The sequence below is a fragment of the Dama dama genome, chromosome 31 (genome assembly GCF_033118175.1).
Source record: "Dama dama isolate Ldn47 chromosome 31, ASM3311817v1, whole genome shotgun sequence".
Lineage (NCBI taxonomy): Eukaryota > Metazoa > Chordata > Mammalia > Artiodactyla > Cervidae > Dama > Dama dama.
This window is the reverse complement of record NC_083711.1, coordinates 46523543-46541917: the sequence shown is the minus strand read 5'-3', so window position 1 is coordinate 46541917 and position 18375 is coordinate 46523543. Positions and strand designations below refer to the sequence as shown.

General features: G+C 40.4%; 1 non-coding gene across 1 annotated transcript; it reads left to right on the top strand.

The window, feature by feature from the left end:
• Positions 1–2698: 2698 nt before the first annotated feature.
• LOC133050266 (small nucleolar RNA SNORA68) lies at positions 2699–2826 on the top strand. Its single transcript, XR_009691580.1, has one exon. It is a non-coding gene; the product is annotated as a small nucleolar RNA SNORA68 (small nucleolar RNA).
• The last annotated feature ends 15549 nt before the right edge of the window (positions 2827–18375 follow it).

Here is an 18375-nt window from a genome sequence, read left to right as displayed (position 1 = left end):
CTCTGTATTGGGCTCAGACTCCTAGCTCCTTTGGGAGAATGTCTGCAATTATCTTTTTGTTTGTGTCATCTGCCTGGGAATGTGGGTCTTACGTATCTCACATCTCTGCCCCTCTTACCCATCTTTATTGTAGTGTTCTTCTTCGTATCTTTAGCTGTAGAGGATCTCAGCTAGTCTTCACATCCTTCTCATAATAGTTGCTCTGGAAATAGTTGTAATTTTGATATGCCCGTGGGAGGTGAGCTTAGGTTCTTCCTACTCCACAACTATATATTTTAAATGGTGAATTGCATAATATGTGAATTATAGCTCAATAAAGCTACTATATATATATGTAATATATATATATATATATATATATATATATATATAAAATACAAGTTACAAAGTGTCATGGGTTTTCCCGGTGGCCCAGCAGTAAAGAATCCACCTGTCAATGCAAGAGATGTGGGTTCAATCCCTGGGTCAGGAAGATCTTCTGGAGAAGGAAATGGCAACCCACTCCAGAATTCTTGCCTGGGAAATCCCATGGACAGAGGAGCCTGGCGGGCTACAGTCCATGAGGTCTCAAAGAGCCAGACATGACTGAGCACGCATGCACACACAGGATACACTCATTTCCTGGATTAATTTTTGAGTATTCTGATTTTCTCATAGTGTCAAACATTTGGTTATAACTTTAGGGTTAAATTTTTCTCTTAGTAAGCTTTAGGGAGAATCAGTTTGTTCCAAAAATTTTCATATGGTTAATGGCAAATTCACTTCCTCTACCTTTTAAAACATAATGTGAAAATTAAGAGGCTGAATAAAAAAGACTATCCACTGATAAATGCTCAAGTTGCATTTACTATATCTGTGTACCTACATCATCATCCATCAAGAAAACATAATTTTTTTCACAAGTGTTTCTTAGCAAATGACTACTCTGGGGAGCCCTCATAAAACCAAATGACTATGAACTCTCTGGGACTCATTTTTGTCCTCTGTAAAATGGAAGAACTTGTTTAATCATGACTTTCAGACTTTGCTCCTTTATTTAAGTCCTGGGTATTCAAAGGATTAATTCACAAAATAGGGTGTTGGAGATGTGACAAACACAGAGGCATTGCCCAGCCAGAAATCCCTTTCAATAAAAGCAGCTCTGCTTTCTATTCACATATTATTTGAACTTCTTCACCCGATTTCATCTGAAGGGATCAGATACTAAAACAAACTTGCAAACCATTGGATTAGATTCTTTTCTAGCTCTAAGCAGTCTAAGATTGATTCTGCAATCTTAACAGAGGGAAGATTTGTTTTATCTTTTTATATTTTGCATGTTTTCAGAGACTCAGATATGTTTCTAAGGAACTTAGTGACTACGTACATGGGCAATACAAGAGGCTTGGCTGAGGGAACAAGTAGGAATTGATCCTATTAGAGGGGGCCCCAGGGATGGATTCTTTTCTCATAAGATCATTCATAGACAATCCTCAGGAACTAGAGAAAAGACTCATGTATTGTCGCTATTTCCCCAAGCACTGTTGCCTCTGCTAATTCGATGACGGCAGAGCAGTGTTGGTGAATTCAGGGTAAAGCGAATGAGGGGACTGTGACTTCAGTTTCCCCTCCTCCTCCACCACTTCCTCCTGGCCCCTGACGGCTCCTCCCATTTTCGCTGGGGTGTGATAGAGCAGAACTGAAGTTTATTTTAATGTGTCTGAGGTCAGACCCTTCAACGCTGCCACAGTTCCTGGAAATCGACCCCAACCTCGACAGGCTCACCAGTTGAGACACAGAATGTGGTCCTTTCATAGCCTCTGGTATCGTGGAAAGCAGTCCCGTTTTTCCTTGATGACTGCATAGCTAATGAGTCTTCTCTGCAGGACTGGCTGCCTCAAAACTTAGGGAGGATGCCTGCCGGGCACTGTGTATGCTCTAGTGTGTAAAAACATCGGGTAGGGTTGGCACAGAGTGCTTCATTACAAACTCCACTCTATTTTCACCTAAGAAGAAAAGATTTACAAGGTTCAAATTGTTAATACTAGAATCACTAATGTGGATAATTGCAATGCTTTCTGGAGACCGTTCTCTGGGCTGGAAAAGGAGAAGCGTTGCATCTTCCCGAGCCCCCTCACCCATCTGCCTCCAGTGTAACCCCACACATTCCAACTCCCACTCTGCTTGCAGAGTAATCCATCTCAAATATAGACCTGATTATGCCATCTTCTGCCTCAATGCCTGAGATGAATTTCCATTGACTCCTGACTGAAGTAAAAACTGTTTGGCAGAACAGACACACACCAGCTTTATCCTGTACCTTTGGTTCTTCCCATTCTGTGATCACTCTAGCTGGGGGTCAGAACCTGAAGTTTTAGCCCAGCTGGGTAGAATGTTGAGAATATCTTCTTTTTTCTTTTTAAAATAGTCTTGTGTTGCTCATGAGTAGCTCTCAAGTCTTCTTGCAACAAAATCAATGTGCATCTTTATTAAAAAGATACTTCTAAGCACCTAAACCTGAAAACTGCTGTTTCTTGTTGAGTCACTAAGTCGTGTTTGACTCTGCAATCCCATGGACTGTAGCCCCCGCAGACTCCTACGTCCATGGGATTCCCCAGGCAAGGATTCTAGAGTGGGTTGCATTTCCTTCTCCAGGGGATCTTCCTGACCCAGGGATCCAACTTGAGTCTCCTGCATTGGCAGGTGGATTCCTTATCATTGAGCCCCTAGTGAAGCCCGCTGTTCCTTATCTGTAGTTTAAACAAAGGTGCTAGTACCAAGTGGATTTTAATGCCTTTGGGAGGCTGTGGCCTTGCCCCTCAAAATGAATTTGAAGGTTCTACACCTCTGGTAGCCAGTGCCTGCTGGGGACAGAGGCTGTGGCCGTTGGGTCCCCGAGTGCCCTCTTCCCCTACATGTGATGGGAGGTTTGGGGGAATGTACACATGTACCATGCCCTGTCTCAATCCCTGCAGACAGAGATGTGGGTGCCTGAGCACATTGAATACAGATCATGAAGGTGGAGGAGGCCATGGTCAGCAAGTGCCACTGACCAGGAGTCAAGCAGTTCCGCTACTCCAAGATCCACTTCTCCCTGCCCCATCAGGCCCTGTGTTGCTAGCACAAGCCACACTTCGCCAACAAGAGGCCCCAACACCTTATTTTATGTGCAGGCCCTCCGAGTCCACAGGGCTGCCCAAATAAAACTCTTTGGGTAAACCAAAAACCAAAACCACAAACAAACAAAAAACTTTTAATAATAGGGTGAATATTTACTGCCAGGCATTACATTGTATGTTCTAGGTTAACTCTCTTCATCTTTTCAACAACCTAAGACATAGGTGCTATTCCTGACTCCACCTGGCGGATAAGGAAGCTTAGGTAAAGAGAGATTAAATAATTATCCAAGTTCACAAGTGTCAAAGCCAGGTTTCAAATCCTGGCAGTCAAGCTTCACAAGCCATCCTCTTAACCACGGTCCCTCATAATAAGCTCTTACTAAAAATGCAGATTCACAGGGTTCCTTTATAGTATAAGAGTATACATTTTAAACAAGATTCTAAGGTAATTCTTCAATAGGCTTGTTTGAAACCATTTTGCTCAACTAGAAAACAGTAGGTGAGTGCCCTCTAGTGCATATACACAAGTGTTACACATTGAATTGACGAATTGAAATTGCGACTCCGTGGACTAACGAACACAGTCCATGAAACTCTAGGCCAGAATACTGGAGTGGGTAGCCTTTTCCTTCTCCAGGCGATCTTCGAAACCCAGGAATCAAACCCAAGTCTCCTGCATTGCAGGCGGATTCTTTACCAGCTGAGGCACAAAGGAAGTGTTATGCATTTGTTCATGTTAAATCAGATCTTTTTAATCTGTTGCTTGACTTCCCTAGTGGCTCAGATGGTAAAGCGTCTGCCTACAATGCTGGAGACCTGGGTTCAATCCCTGGGTCAGGAAGATCTCCTGGAGAAGGAAATGGCAACCCACTCCAGTATTCTTGCCAGGAAAATCCCATGGACGGAGGAGCCTGGTGGGCTATAGTCCAAGGGGTCCCAAAGAGTCGGACATGACTGAGCCACTTCACTTCACTTACTGAAGAGTCATATTTCATGATGCACAGATTTTAAGAACTGCATTAGGATAAAGTATTTCCATGTCAACGACTTAACTGATTAACACTATATTAAATTTATTTTGCCACAAAAATTATGTAATTATTCCAGTAACTGTCTCTCATCAGATTTTAGCAGCTCCTAGAAATTTAATTATTGGAAGCCTCCATCCCAGCACGTCTGATGACTAGAAATAGAGGTTCATAGCCTTAGTGCACAGTAACTGCTAAATGTGAAACATGAAATGCACTCTGCAGAGGGACAGATCTTACTCATCCTATCTGTGGTGGCTTCATGACATCATTAATTGTCTTCAACAGGGTCTGCTCAATTTATTTTCTCAGAAGAGGATTACACTTAGAACCTTCTGTTTTTTCTTGTCCTCTTTAAGTTAGAGCTGGAAGGGAAGAGAATCAATTAACTCTTCAGTGTGATATAAATATATGTAAATCCCCTGTATTATTGTGTTACACTATTGCTTATTGCCAAACAGGAAACCATCCATTAGTTAGAATTAAATGTCTATAACAAGAAGATCCCAAAATGTAGTGGCTAAAGCAAGATTGACGTTTATTCTCTCTAATATAACTATTCAGAGATAGTAGCTCTGACAGCTACACTCAACATACAAATTCCATTTGGGGTTCAGAATAGCTGATCCACTTCCATCTGTATCCTAACCAATGGAAAAATGGCCAGGGAAGAACACATCCTTTCCTTTTAATGACAAACCCAGAAGTGGCATGCAACAATTTTGCTCACATCCCATAGGCCAGAATTTGGCCATAATCTTCAAGGGAGGGTGGGAATGTAGTCTTTAGTGAGAGAGCTATATGCTGCAATAAAACTTTGACTTTCATAATTCAAGGAAGAATTGGAGAATGGATTTTCAGTGGACAAATAGCTGTCTGTACCACAAACCACCTTCTATATTTGAACATTTTTATGTGATTTTCTAAGCAGCCAGCTATTCACGGAAAATAGGCCAGAAAGCAACTATCTGGTATTTCAAAAATAACAGTTAATGAAATGATACAACTTTTACATAGGTGCTGCTGATTCAGTTGAGAACCTGTTTTCTTATCCATCAGAGTTGTTGTTCAGTTGCTCAGTCGTGTATGACTCTTTGAAACCCCATGGACTGCAGCATGCCAGGCTTCCCTGTCCTTTACTATCTCCTAGAGTTTGCTCAAACTCATGTCCATTGAGTGGGTGATGTCATCCAACCATCTCATCCTCTTTTGCCCCCTTCTCCTCCTGCGCTCAAGCTTTATCAGGGTCTTTCCCAATGGGTCAGCTTTTTGAATCAGGTGGCCACAGTATTGGAGCTCCAGCTTCAGCATCAGTCCTTTCAATGAATAGTCAGGGTTAATTTTCTTTACTGGTTTGATCTAGTTTGATCTGGTTTGATCTGTTTTGATCTGGTTGATTGACTGGTTTGATCTCTTTGCTGTCCAAGGGACTGTCCTTCATAGTAGAGATTTATGGACCTAGACAATCAGTTCGAAAGTAAATAGAAGCAGTCCTTGTGTTGCATGGCTTCAGTATGCATACATTTAAGTTAGTTACTGTGCTTTAGTTAAATATGACTGGTTGCCCAACCACACAGTTCAAATTTCAGTTACTACACTCACACACCCACCTACACACACACATGTATAAGTGGTAGACAGAGATAGAGATGGATATATAAAGTACAAACTTGGTGCTAGCTCTTCAGTCCACAGATCACTACACAGATAACAGACGCACATGCTATTCACTGACCAATCACATTACTTTTTTTGAAAGTCTGTTGGTGGCAACCTAAATGTCCAGTGACAGAGGAATGGATAAAAACGATGTAGTACATATATATAATGGAATATCACTCAGCCATAAAAAATGAAATAATGCCATTTGCAGCAACTTGGGTGTACCTAGAAATGATCATACTAAGTGCAATATGTCTGACAAAGACAGATGCCATATGAAATCACTTATATGTGGGATTTTAAAAATGATACAAACAAACTTATACTTAAAATACAAACAGACTCACAGACTTCAAAAACAAACTTATGCTTACCAAAGAGGAAATGGGGCTGGGGGAGGGATACATTGGGAAGTTGGGATTACCACATATACACTACTACATATAAAATAAATAATTAGGACTTTCCTGGCAGCACAATGGATGGAGATCTGCCTGCCAATGCAGGGGACACAGGTTGGATCCCTGGTCCAGGAAGATCCCGCATGCCGTGGAACAGCTGTGCCCATGCAACACAACTACCGAGCCTGAGTGTTGCAACTACTGAAGCCTGTGTGCCTAGAGCTTGTGCTCTGCAATGAGAGAAGTCACCACAATAAGAAGTCCACGCGTGGCAATGAAGAATAGCCCTTGCTCACTGCAGCTAGAGAAAGCCGGCATGCAGCAACAAAGATCCAGTGCAACTAAAAATAAATAAGATGGATTGTTTTTAAAAACAGGTAATCAATGAGGACCTAATGTGTAGCTCTAGGAATTCTACTCAATATTCTTTAATAACCTATATGGGAAGATAATTTGAAAAAAATGGGGTCATAGATGTATGCACATCAGTATAACTGAATCACTTTGCCGTGCACCCGAAACTATCACAACATTGTCAATCAACTATACTCCAATATAAAATAAAAATTAAAAAAAGAAGGGTTGTTGGTGACTGGCCACTGCACATCTGCTGCTCAGTTTACATACAGAGAGCAAAGTGTGTAGCTACGTTGCTTCTTTGTCTACCAGTGATAAACCCATGTGACATTTTACAAAAATGATAATTGGACAATAGAGATGAAAGTGGAGTAAAGAAACAAAAAGTGAAAGTCTAATTGAATATAAATGGAATTAGAAAAAGCTGATCAAGGAAATGTCATCACTGCCACTGTTCGAGACACAGATGCTTAGCTAGAGGAACTGTTAGTCCATGTTCTCCAGAGAAACAGAATAAATAGGACGTGCATACACACACACACACACACACACACACACACACACACACACACAGTGAGAGACGTATTTTAAAGAGTTGGTTCACGTGACTATGGAGGCCAACAAGTGAAAATGTGCTGAGTGAACAAGTGTACTGGGGACCTAGGTGAAAGCTGATGGTGCAATTCAAGAATGTGACTAAATATCTGGACACAGTGGCCCAACCAAGTTGACACATAACATTAAGCATCACAGGAACTTCGTGAAGGTTAACTTATTGACATAGATGAAAAAAGTGGTTATGACAAGCCAGATAAAGACGTCCCAGAGGAAATGTTGGTGGTAAACAAAGAAACAAACAAGATATTGTCACATTACAGAACTCTTGGAATATGTGAAAATACCAAAAGTTCAAGGATAAAATAAAGGAAGCTAATACAAACTTAGAAAGGAGACTGACAATTCACCAAGGAATAGAAAAGATGCTTGTTTCATATTGCAAAATATACAACAAAAAAGGCAGTTTTTTTTTTTTTTTGGCTACATCTCCCTACTTGCAATATCTTAGTTTCCCAGCCAGGGACTGAACCCATGTGCAGTGAAAGGACAGAGTCCTAACCACTGGATAGCCAGGCAATTCCCAAAACTATTCTTGATAAGTACAAAGAAATAAAACACTTTACTTCTGAATGTTTCTAATGTTTTAAATTGAAGGATACTAAGTAAATATTAGTTTTGATATTTTTTAATTTATAACTTACAGTAACCAAATCTTTAATGTTTTGACAAAATATTTTAAAGATTACAGAACAGTCAGTTCTTTTTTCACATTGACTATTAAGATTGATTTGTTAGGCTTCTGTTCACATGGTCATTTTTATGATCCCAAAGTACCATGCAAAATGGGTACTGACTGTGTGATATTTCATTTAAGGAGATTGTCTGGTGGCTCAAATGGAATTTCTTTCTAGGAGAGTGGGAGAGGGTACTAGCTCCTTTGTGTACTCTGAAGTTTCTAGCAAGATGTAGGGATTTAGAAAACATTGGTCTCATTGTTTTAGTAGAATGACTCTGAATCAGATAGTAAAGTAATGTTAAAACATCAGAAACAAACTCCACGCTTGCTCTATGTCTAAACCTAAGCTTCAGTTTCTTGATCCATCATGTGAAGGTAGTAACAGTGGCTCTTTCTTTTATGGGGTTGTTTTCAACATAGCACATAGAAGGTGCTAAATAAATGTCTATAGGAAGAATGAATGACCAGGACTCAGTATGACTGAGAATAATTATCCCACAAAGTTCTCATAACCTCTTGATTACAGTGGAGACTAGGACAGGCTGCCTCAGAACTGGTTGGAATGAGGGTGGGGGGGGGCGGTGGTCGTCAAATACTTAGAGCAAGAAAGCCTGATCCCTTGAAGCTACATATATTAGGACCAAAAGTATTTAATCTTTTCCCTCCATCCTCATTCCTATTCCCCTTGACCTTTGTGCTGTCTTACTGGAGGTTGAATGGTTCAATTTGGGAAAAGGAGCAAAGGAATTAAACCTTGGGTCTGGCCACGGGGTCTCCTGATGGTGCCTATTCTTGCATTTTTAGTTCTCTCTGTTGCCTCACTCTTCTCAGCAAAAAACAAAAGCATGCTCAAGTCTTCCAACTCAGACAAAAGATCAGGCTTATAAGTGCCTACCCAAGCTACTATTGTTCTATGCCTTCTTTTAAATTACCTCCCCTCTCCTCTGGTTTTCTGAAGCTCTTGTGGCAAAGGAATCCAGTGATTTCATAATTTCTAGTATCCAGGACTCAGCACTAAGCTCTCTGGTCAGAAGGTGCAGCTTTCTATCCACTGGCCACACTTTCCTCCTTGGCTCCCCATCGCATGCCTCTAGGACATAAGACTTCTTGTTTCTTTTGTCCCTAAATGTGTCTGGTGCCCTGTCATCTAACTTTGAGCCCTTCATCCCTCTGTTTCAAAGTTATTCTGTGAACTTTTCATCACTTTAGCTATGGGCATCTCATAAATCTCCCCTTTCAGTCCTTATGCCTCTCTAGACCCACATTTCAGTTTACACAGACCACCAGGATCTTGAGTTCAATGTGTCTGTAATGAGGGAAGTGTTTTAAATGTACTTCTCTCTCCCTCTACACTCATTCAACCCCATCACTTCTAGAAGCAGCTCCTGGTCTGAGCTAAACAGATAGATACGAGAGAAAAGGTCACTCTAGATAGAGGCAGAGAAAAAACGAAACTGATTCTTGACTCCTAAACTTACTAAAATGTTTGGGTTTAATGGGTTTAAGTTAAAAGGCTTTAAATGTATATTTTTCTGAAAGGTTGCTGCTGAGCCATGAAAGATGCCTGGATTTTTGGCCTCCGGAGGAGAGGAATTTGATCCAGGGCCGGTGACAAGGCTTGATCACTCACAGTTTTTATGTAATAAAGCTTTATTAAACTGTAAAAGAGAGAAAGCTTCTGACAGAGACCATCAGAAGGGGGCAGAAAGAATGCCCCATTGCTAGTTTTTAGCAAGGAGTTATATACCTATCAGCAGGCTCTCCAATTATAGAGAAAGGAAATGTCTTAAATCTCAGAGAGTGGCATCAGGCCCCTTTCCCACAACATTCATTTTGAGATAACAATGGCACAAGGTAAGTCATCCTGGGCCATAAAATGATCGACTTGAATCTTGAAGAAAGACAGGTTTCCAAGCAAATACATAGGCTCATTAACATACCTTAAGAGAACATTTCCATGGGTAAAACACACTGGTTTGTTGAGCCATTATAGGTTCTGAGTCTTAGGCAGAACTGACTTGAAGAAAGAAACATAGCTTAAGAAGAATATTTCCATAGAAAAACACATTGGTTAGCTCAAGGTTTGAGAAAAGTTAAGTTCCGGTGGAACTAGGTACCATCATGGCAAGACAGAATTCTAAAAGAAACCTCCTTTTAATTTTGTATAGAGAAGGGAAAAAAAAATCTGACACTTGTAGCTTTTTTTGTCCTGCCACTTAAGAGAGAGATAAAAAATATCTGACACTTGCATTCTAGTTCCTCCTTTTGGGGGCCCCTAGCCTTCCTGCCTGTTACCCTCTCCTTTTCCAAGACAGTATTCTAGCCCATTGGAGAAGGCAATGGCAACCCACTTCAGTTCTCTTGCCTGGAAAATCCCATGGACGGAGGAGCCTGGTGGACTGTTGTCAATGGGGTTGCACAGAGTCAGACACGACTGAACCAACTTAGCAGCAGCAGCAGCAGCATTCTAGTCCATCCACCACCTGAGAAGAATTCTCCATGACATAAATGGGAGGAGCAGCTTTCATCTCTTATGCAAAAACCACCGGTTGCAAGTGTCGTGAAGTCATCATGGAGGCAGGTACCCAGGAGAAATGTTATTGTTATTCTCATTTCTGTCTGCTCTTTAGGATTACTCAATAGCAATCTAACGCCCATTGTTCCTTGACTGCCTAACAGAATGGACACTTGCATATGTCACACTTTTTTCCTGACATTTTCCAAAATGACTCCCCCAACCCCCTCTTTTCAGTTGACTCATGATATTTTTAATGAATGTTGAGAACATAGTGTAGTGAAGGGGTGGGTGGAAAGAAGTGGAACTCCTGCATTCACACAAATGAACATCCGGAGAGCTTCAGCTAAGCTGGTGGAAACAACTCTTTCAATAACTGCCTGGATCAAAGTGATTACCTCCTGTCTCCTCTCTTTCTGAATTTCATATTTTTGTTAATTTTAGATCTACACTGGCTCAATAGCTGGAATCATCTTCAAAAACTTCTCTCTAAAGTAGGCATTTATAATATCATTTGCTTATCATATATCCCCTTTTCTAGAAATGACATCCCACACTCACCGCCCATTCTCTTCAACACTAATTACAGAGGGAGGTCCCCTGTGTCTTAACATGATCCTATCTCCTATCCTTAGCTATTGTTGATTGCTTCCAGGGTGGGCATCTGAGCAAAGGAGGAATAATTAGAGTATTAGAAAGACTTAAGCTTCAAGTAAAAGAAAATCTGACAACCAGTACCTTATTTATTATTTTTTAGTACCTTATTTATTTTTTCCTGTATAACAACTACTACAAAGGTAGGCAGCCCAAGGCTGGTGCATCTGCTCAAGAATGTCATCAGGAGCCAGGCTCCTTCAATATTACTGCTCTGTAATATTGAAGGAGAAATATATTTCTCATGGGACTTTCTTAATCTTGGTCACAAAATGATTGCTGCAGCTCCAGATATCACATACGTATTACTATAGAGAAGAATTACAGAGGAGTTAAGACAGAACATGAAAGACTTCAGGGGCTGGTACCATGGTTTTATTTTATAAAAAATTTCCAGAATACTTGGTAATATCTATACTTCTATGAAAAATGATTTTCAAAATTACTTCAGTAAAGAAAAAGAACAAGTCAGCAACACTGAATTGGATATTTAGCTTATATTTAGCTTTAAAAACCATTTTAATGATTCATGTAAATATTTGCCTCTGAAGACCTAAAAGTTTAGAATGCAAATTCTCAGTCAAAAATAGAGTAAAAATCTCAAAAATTCCACTTCTTTGATAATCTCACTGCTATCAACCCACATTTGCACGTACTAACCTGCTTTAGTCATGTCTGATTCTGTGCAACCCGATGGATTGTAGCCCTCCAGGCTCCTCTGTCCATGGGATTCTCCAGGCAAGAATACTGGAGTGGGTTGCTGTGCCCTCCTCCAGGGGATCTTCCTAACCCAGGGATAGAACCCGAGCCTCTTACGTCTCCTGCACTGGGTTCTTTACCACTAACAACATCTGAGAAGCCCTATAAACCAACAACCACCCCCATTAGAATTTCTGATAAATTGGCCTAAGTAAGCCAAGGCAAACATATCTGTTTGGCAATACAGTTCTTTGCTAATAATTAGCCTGACTTTCTGTAGCTAGCTGAAAGCAACCAAACTGAGTCACTTGAATAATACATTTCTCAAGTTTGGCTCTCCAAATTTGGGAATTGGTGAAAATAGTACAATTTAGTAAATGCAGTGGCATTATGACTGTGTATGTGTTGTCAGAAGGCAGGACAGTTACCAGAGGGATGTCAGGGTCTCTTCTAATTCTCTCTACAACAGGGCAGACTCCTATATTATTGGCAGGCCTGAAGTCAGTTATGTTCCACAGCGCTTTGATAAATGGGGTATTTCCTGCCGTATCAGTAAACAAAGGCTATCACAGTCATCAGAGATTGCAGCCACCACTGAACAGTGAGCTAGTGAGCCCTGAGGGAATCCAGGTTGTGAAATCAAAGGATACTGGCCCCAGACAGGTGAGGTGCATGTCAAAGGAATGATTTCAGTGAGCCCAGGCTCCTCACCTTCTCATGCATAGAAAAAGCACTAAATTCCTTAACTTGAGCTACCTGGTTTTCTTTATTGTTAATAACCTTTTGACTTCTGACTACCTGCCCTTTGTTGCAAAATTTCTATATATCCTGACTCCCCACCACCACCCCTCACCTTCTCCAAACAGTTCTCTCAGGATTACTTGAGATGCTGCCTCCTGAAAATTGACATCAAATGAAACATAACTCTTTTTTTTTTTTGAGCTGTCCTTCCCTTTATTTATTTTTCCATTTCTTTCTTTCTTTTTTTTTTTAATTAGTTGGAGGCTAATTACTTCACAACATTTCAGTGGGTTTTGTCATACATTGATATGAATCAGCCATGGATTTACACATATTCCCCATCCCGATCCCCGCTCCCACCTCCCTCTCCACCCGATTCCTCTGGGTCTTCCCAGTGCACCAGGCCGGAGCACTTGTCTCATGCATCCCACCTGGGCTGGTGATCTGTTTCACCATAGATAGTATACATGCTGTTCTTTCAAAACATCCCACCCTCTCCTTCTCCCGCAGAGTTCAAAAGTCTGTTCTGTACTTCTGTGTCTCTTTTTCTGTTTTGCATATAGGGTTATCATTACCATCTTTCTAAATTCCATATATATGTGTTAGTACGCTGTAATGTTCTTTATCTTTCTGGCTTACTTCACTCTGTATAATGGGCTCCAGTTTCATCCATCTCATTAGAACTGATTCAAATGAATTCTTTTTAATGGCTGAGTAATATTCCATGGTGTATATGTACCACAGCTTCCTTATCCATTCGTCTGCTGATGGGCATCTAGGTTGCTTCCATGTCCTGGCTATTATAAACAGTGCTGCAATGAACATTGGGGTGCATGTGTCTCTTTCAGATCTGGTTTCCTCAGTGTGTATGCCCAGAAGTGGGATTGCTGGGTCATATGGCAGTTCTATTTCCAGTTTTTTAAGAAATCTCCACACTGTTTTCCATAGTGGCTGTACTAGTTTGCATTCCCACCAACAGTGTAAGAGGGTTCCCTTTTCTCCACACCCTCTCCAGCATTTATTGCTTGTAGACTTTTGGATAGAAGCCATCCTGACTGGCGTGTAATGGTACCTCATTGTGGTTTTGATTTGCATTTCTCTAATAATGAGTGATGTTGAGCATCTTTTCATGTGTTTGTTAGCCATCTGTATGTCTTCTTTGGAGAAATGTCTGTTTAGTTCTTTGGCCCATTTTTTGATTGGGTCATTTATTTTTCTGGAATTGAGCTGCAGGAGTTGCTTGTATATTTTTGAGATTAATCCTTTGTCTGTTTCTTCATTTGCTATTATTTTCTCCCAATCTGAGGGCTGTCTTTTCACCTTACTTATAGTTTCCTTTGTAGTGCAAAAGCTTTTAAGTTTCATTAGGTCCCACTTGTTTATTTTTGCTTTTATTTCCAATATTCTGGGAGGTGGGTCATAGAGGATCTTGCTGTGATTTATGTCGGAGAGTGTTTTGCCTATGTTCTCCTCTAGGAGTTTTATAGTTTCTGGTCTTACATTTAGATCTTTAATCCATTTTGAGTTTATTTTTGTGTATGGTGTTAGAAAGTGTTCTAGTTTCATTCTTTTACAAGTGGTTGACCAGTTTTCCCAGCACCACTTGTTAAAGAGGTTGTCTTTTTTCCATTGTATATCCTTGCCTCCTTTGTCAAAGATAAGGTGTCCATAGGTTCGTGGGTTTATCTCTGGGCTTTCTATTCTGTTCCATTGATCTATATTTCTGTCTTTGTGCCAGTACCATACTGTCTTGATGACTGTGGCTTTGTAGTAGAGTCTGAAGTCAGGCAGGTTGATTCCTCCAGTTCCATTCTTCTTTCTCAAGATTACTTTGGCCATTCGAGGTTTTTTGTATTTCCATACAAATTGTGAAATTATTTGTTCTAGTTCTGTGAAAAATACCGTTGGTAGCTTGATAGGGATTGCATTGAATCTATAGGTTGCTTTGGGTAGAATAGCTATTTTGACAATATTGATTCTTCCAATCCATGAACACGGTATGTTTCTCCATCTGTTTGTGTCCTCTTTGATTTCTTTCATCAGTGTTTTATAGTTTTCTATGTATAGGTCCTTTGTTTCTTTAGGTAGATATACTCCTAAGTATTTTATTCTTTTTGTTGCAATGGTGAATGGTATTGTTTCCTCAATTTCTCTTTCTGTTTTTTCATTGTTAGTATATAGGAATGCAAGGGATTTCTGTGTGTTAATTTTATATCCTGCAACTTTACTATATTCATTGATTAGCTCTAGTAATTTTCTGGAAGAGTCTTTAGGGTTTTCTATGTAGAGGATCAAGTCATCTGCAAACAGCGAGAGTTTCACTTCTTCTTTTCCTATCTGGATTCCTTTTACTTCTTTTTCTGCTCTGATTGCTGTGGCCAAAACTTCCAACACTATGTTGAATAGTAGTGGTGAGAGTGGGCACCCGTGTCTTGTTCCTGATTTCAGGGGAAATGCTTTCAATTTTTCACCATTGAGGGTGATGCTTGCTGTGGGTCTGTCATATATAGCTTTTATTATATTGAGGTATGTTCCTTCTATTCCTGCTTTCTGGAGAGTTTTAATCATAAATGAGTGTTGAATTTTGTCAAAGGCTTTCTCTGCATCTATTGAGATAATCATATGGTTTTTATCTTTCAATTTGTTAATGTGGTGTATTACATTGATTGATTTGCGGATATTAAAGAATCCTTGCATTCCTGGGATAAAGCCCACTTGGTCATGGTGTATGATTTTTTTTAATATGTTGTTGGATTCTGTTTGCTAGAATTTTGTTAAGGATTTTTGCATCTATGTTCATCAGTGATATTGGCCTGTAGTTTTCTTTTTTTGTGGCATCTTTGTCTGGTTTTGGAAATAGGGTGATGGTGGCCTCATAGAATGAGTTTGGAAGTTTACCTTCATCTGCAATTTTCTGGAAGAGTTTGAGTAAGATAGGTGTTAGCTCTTCTCTAAATTTTTGGTAGAATTCAGCTGTGAAGCCATCTGGTCCTGGGCTTTTGTTTGCTGGAAGATTTTTGATGACAGTTTCGATTTCCTTGCTTGTGATGGGTCTGTTAAGATCTTCTATTTCTTCCTGGTTCAGTTTTGGAAAGTTATACTTTTCTAAGAATTTGTCCATTTCATCCAAGTTGTCCATTTTATTGGCATAGAGCTGCTGGTAGTAGTCTCTTATGGTCCTTTGTATTTCAGGGTTGTCTGTTGTGATCTCTCCATTTTCATTTCTAATTTTGTTACTTTGGTTCTTCTCTCTTTGTTTCTTAATGAGTCTTGCTAATGGTTTGTCAATTTTGTTTATTTTTTCAAAAAACCAGCTTTTAGCTTTGTTGATTTTTGCTATGGTCTCTTTAGTTTCTTTTGCATTTATTTCTGCCCTAATCTTTAAGATTTCTTTCCTTCTGCTAACCCTGGGGTTCTTCATTTCTTCCTTCTCTAATTGCTTTAGGTGTAGAGTTAGGTTATTTATTTGGCTTTTTTCTTGTTTCTTGATGTAAGCCTGTAATGCTATGAACCTTCCCCTTAGCACTGCTTTTACAGTGTCCCATAGGTTTTGGGTTGTTGTGTTTTCATTTTCATTCATTTCTATACATATTTTGATTTCTTTTTTGATTTCTTCTATGATTTGTTGGTTATTCAGAAGCGTGTTATTTAGCCTCCATATGTTTGAATTTTTAACAATTTTTTTCCTGTAATTGAGATCTAATCTTACTGCACTGTGGTCAGAAAAGATGACTGGAATGATTTCAATTTTTTTGAATTTTCCAAGACCAGATTTATGGCCCAGGATGTGATCTATTCATTTTTCCATTTATTTTTATTAGTTGGAGGCTAATTACTTTACAATATTGTAGCGGTTTTTGCCATACATTGATATGAATCAGTCATGGATTTAAATGTGTTCCCCATCCCGATCCCCCCTCCCACCTCCCTCCCCACCCGATCCCTCTAGGCCTTCCCAGTGCACCAGCCCTGAGCACTTGTCTCATGTATCCAACCTGGGCTGGTGATCTGTGAAACATAACTCTTAACATTTAGGTTGTGAAATGTTTTTTTAGTTGACAACTTTAGGGCATAGAGGAGGGGAAGACCATAAGGATTCTGGGAAGCACATGGATTTGGAAAACTGATAATGTACCTATCCCTTGTGACCTTGAATAAGGCTAGTCAGATGAGAACCTCTACCTTACACCTGATGTCTTACTACTTACTGTAAACTTAAAAGATTTTATCCCCATCAACTTTCTGATGCTTGAAATTGCTTGATTAGGACTTGTCTTTTACTCCACATTGACAAATAAAACTTACATACTAGTGTCTGCCCTGAAGACCATTTGAATCCCTAGGAATTGTGGTTAAAATTCACACTGATCAGGCTGTTAAGGTCTTTTTCAAGCATAGCATAACAAGCTGAGGGTAGGGAAGGCACTGGAAACCAGAGGAAGAAATGAGAGAAGCCCTGTGCACAGAAAGGCAAAGGATGCGGAGTGGTGGAAATCTGGAAACTACAAGACAGCTGGGCTCAAGACCAGCCTATCTGCCTGGACAAATGTTCAAAACAGCCTGTGACTGCTTATCTTTAAATAACTTTATGGGTATTCCAAGAATTAAGGCACTAATGGGCCAGAGAGTTTCCTTTTTATTAATGAAGTTTATTCATCACAGCCAGACTCAGTCAAATTCCATCACAGGCATCTGGAAAAGGTAAAGAAAACCTTTCTTGAGTTACAGTTCTTTTTCTGTTTTTTTTTTTTTTTTTAATTAAGGTATAATTGACCTATAATATTAAATTGATTTTAGGTGTACAACATAATGATTTTATAAACATGTATCTATTGCAGAATGATGGTTGCAATAAGCTAGTTGACACCATCACCATACAGAGTTAGCATTTTTTTCTTGTGATAAGAACTTTTAAGACCTACTCCTTTAGCAACTTTCAAATATACAATATAGTATTGTTAACTATAGTCACCATGCTGTAGCTTACAGCCCCAGAACTTATTTTATAACTGAAAGTTTGTATCTTTTAACTCCCTTCATTCATTTTGTCCCCCTACCCCCATTTCACTGTCTCACAACACTCTTCTTGACTCCTTCGGAACACCTGGCCATTTCTCCAGTCTAGTCTGCCCTCTGTTCATTCATATTATAAACATTCAGGGCCAACTACATTCTGGGCACTGTGGTAGGTGCTGGGGATACAAAGACCCCGCTCTAATGAAGCTCACAGTCTGGTAGGGTAAACAGACATTGTTGTCTGTAGGACAAGTATTAGGTAGAGGTGAGCACAGGGGCCGAGGGGAGGAGAAGATGCTATCCAAGGCAACCTGGGAGTGTCAGGGATGGCATCATGGGAGGCGAGGCCAGAGCCCAGTTCTGAAAGGCACACAAGAGTTGGTCAGGTGAAGAGAGGGGCGGCAGCAATGGGATTAGCAGTGATTAGTGACTGTGGGCTGGTGCACTGGCCTGGAATCCAGGATGCACCAAGAGTATCCCTGATGCGGTTGAGGTCCCTGCCGGCCCAGTGGATCTTTCTTCTCTGAACACAGACACCATCTGCCCTTCACCGCCTCTTTTACATCTTGAGGTATTCTTTCCAATGGTCTAGACCACCCAAGAAGGGTTAACACCCAACTAGCGTTTCTTTTGGGCTTCCCTGGTGGCTCAGTGGTAAAGAATGTGCCTGCCAATGCAGGAGACACAGGTTCCATCCCTGGGTTGGGAAGATTCCCTGGAGAAGGAAATTGCAACCCACTCCAGTATTCTTGCCGGGAAAACCCCATGGACAGAGGAGCCTGGTGGGCTACAGTCTATAGGGTCACAAAGAGTTGGACATGACTTAGGAACTAAGTCGACTTCGGCAACGGCATTTCTTTATCCTCGCCCGCGCGGCCCCCAGACTCTCCCTGTCCCTGCTGAGGGCCAA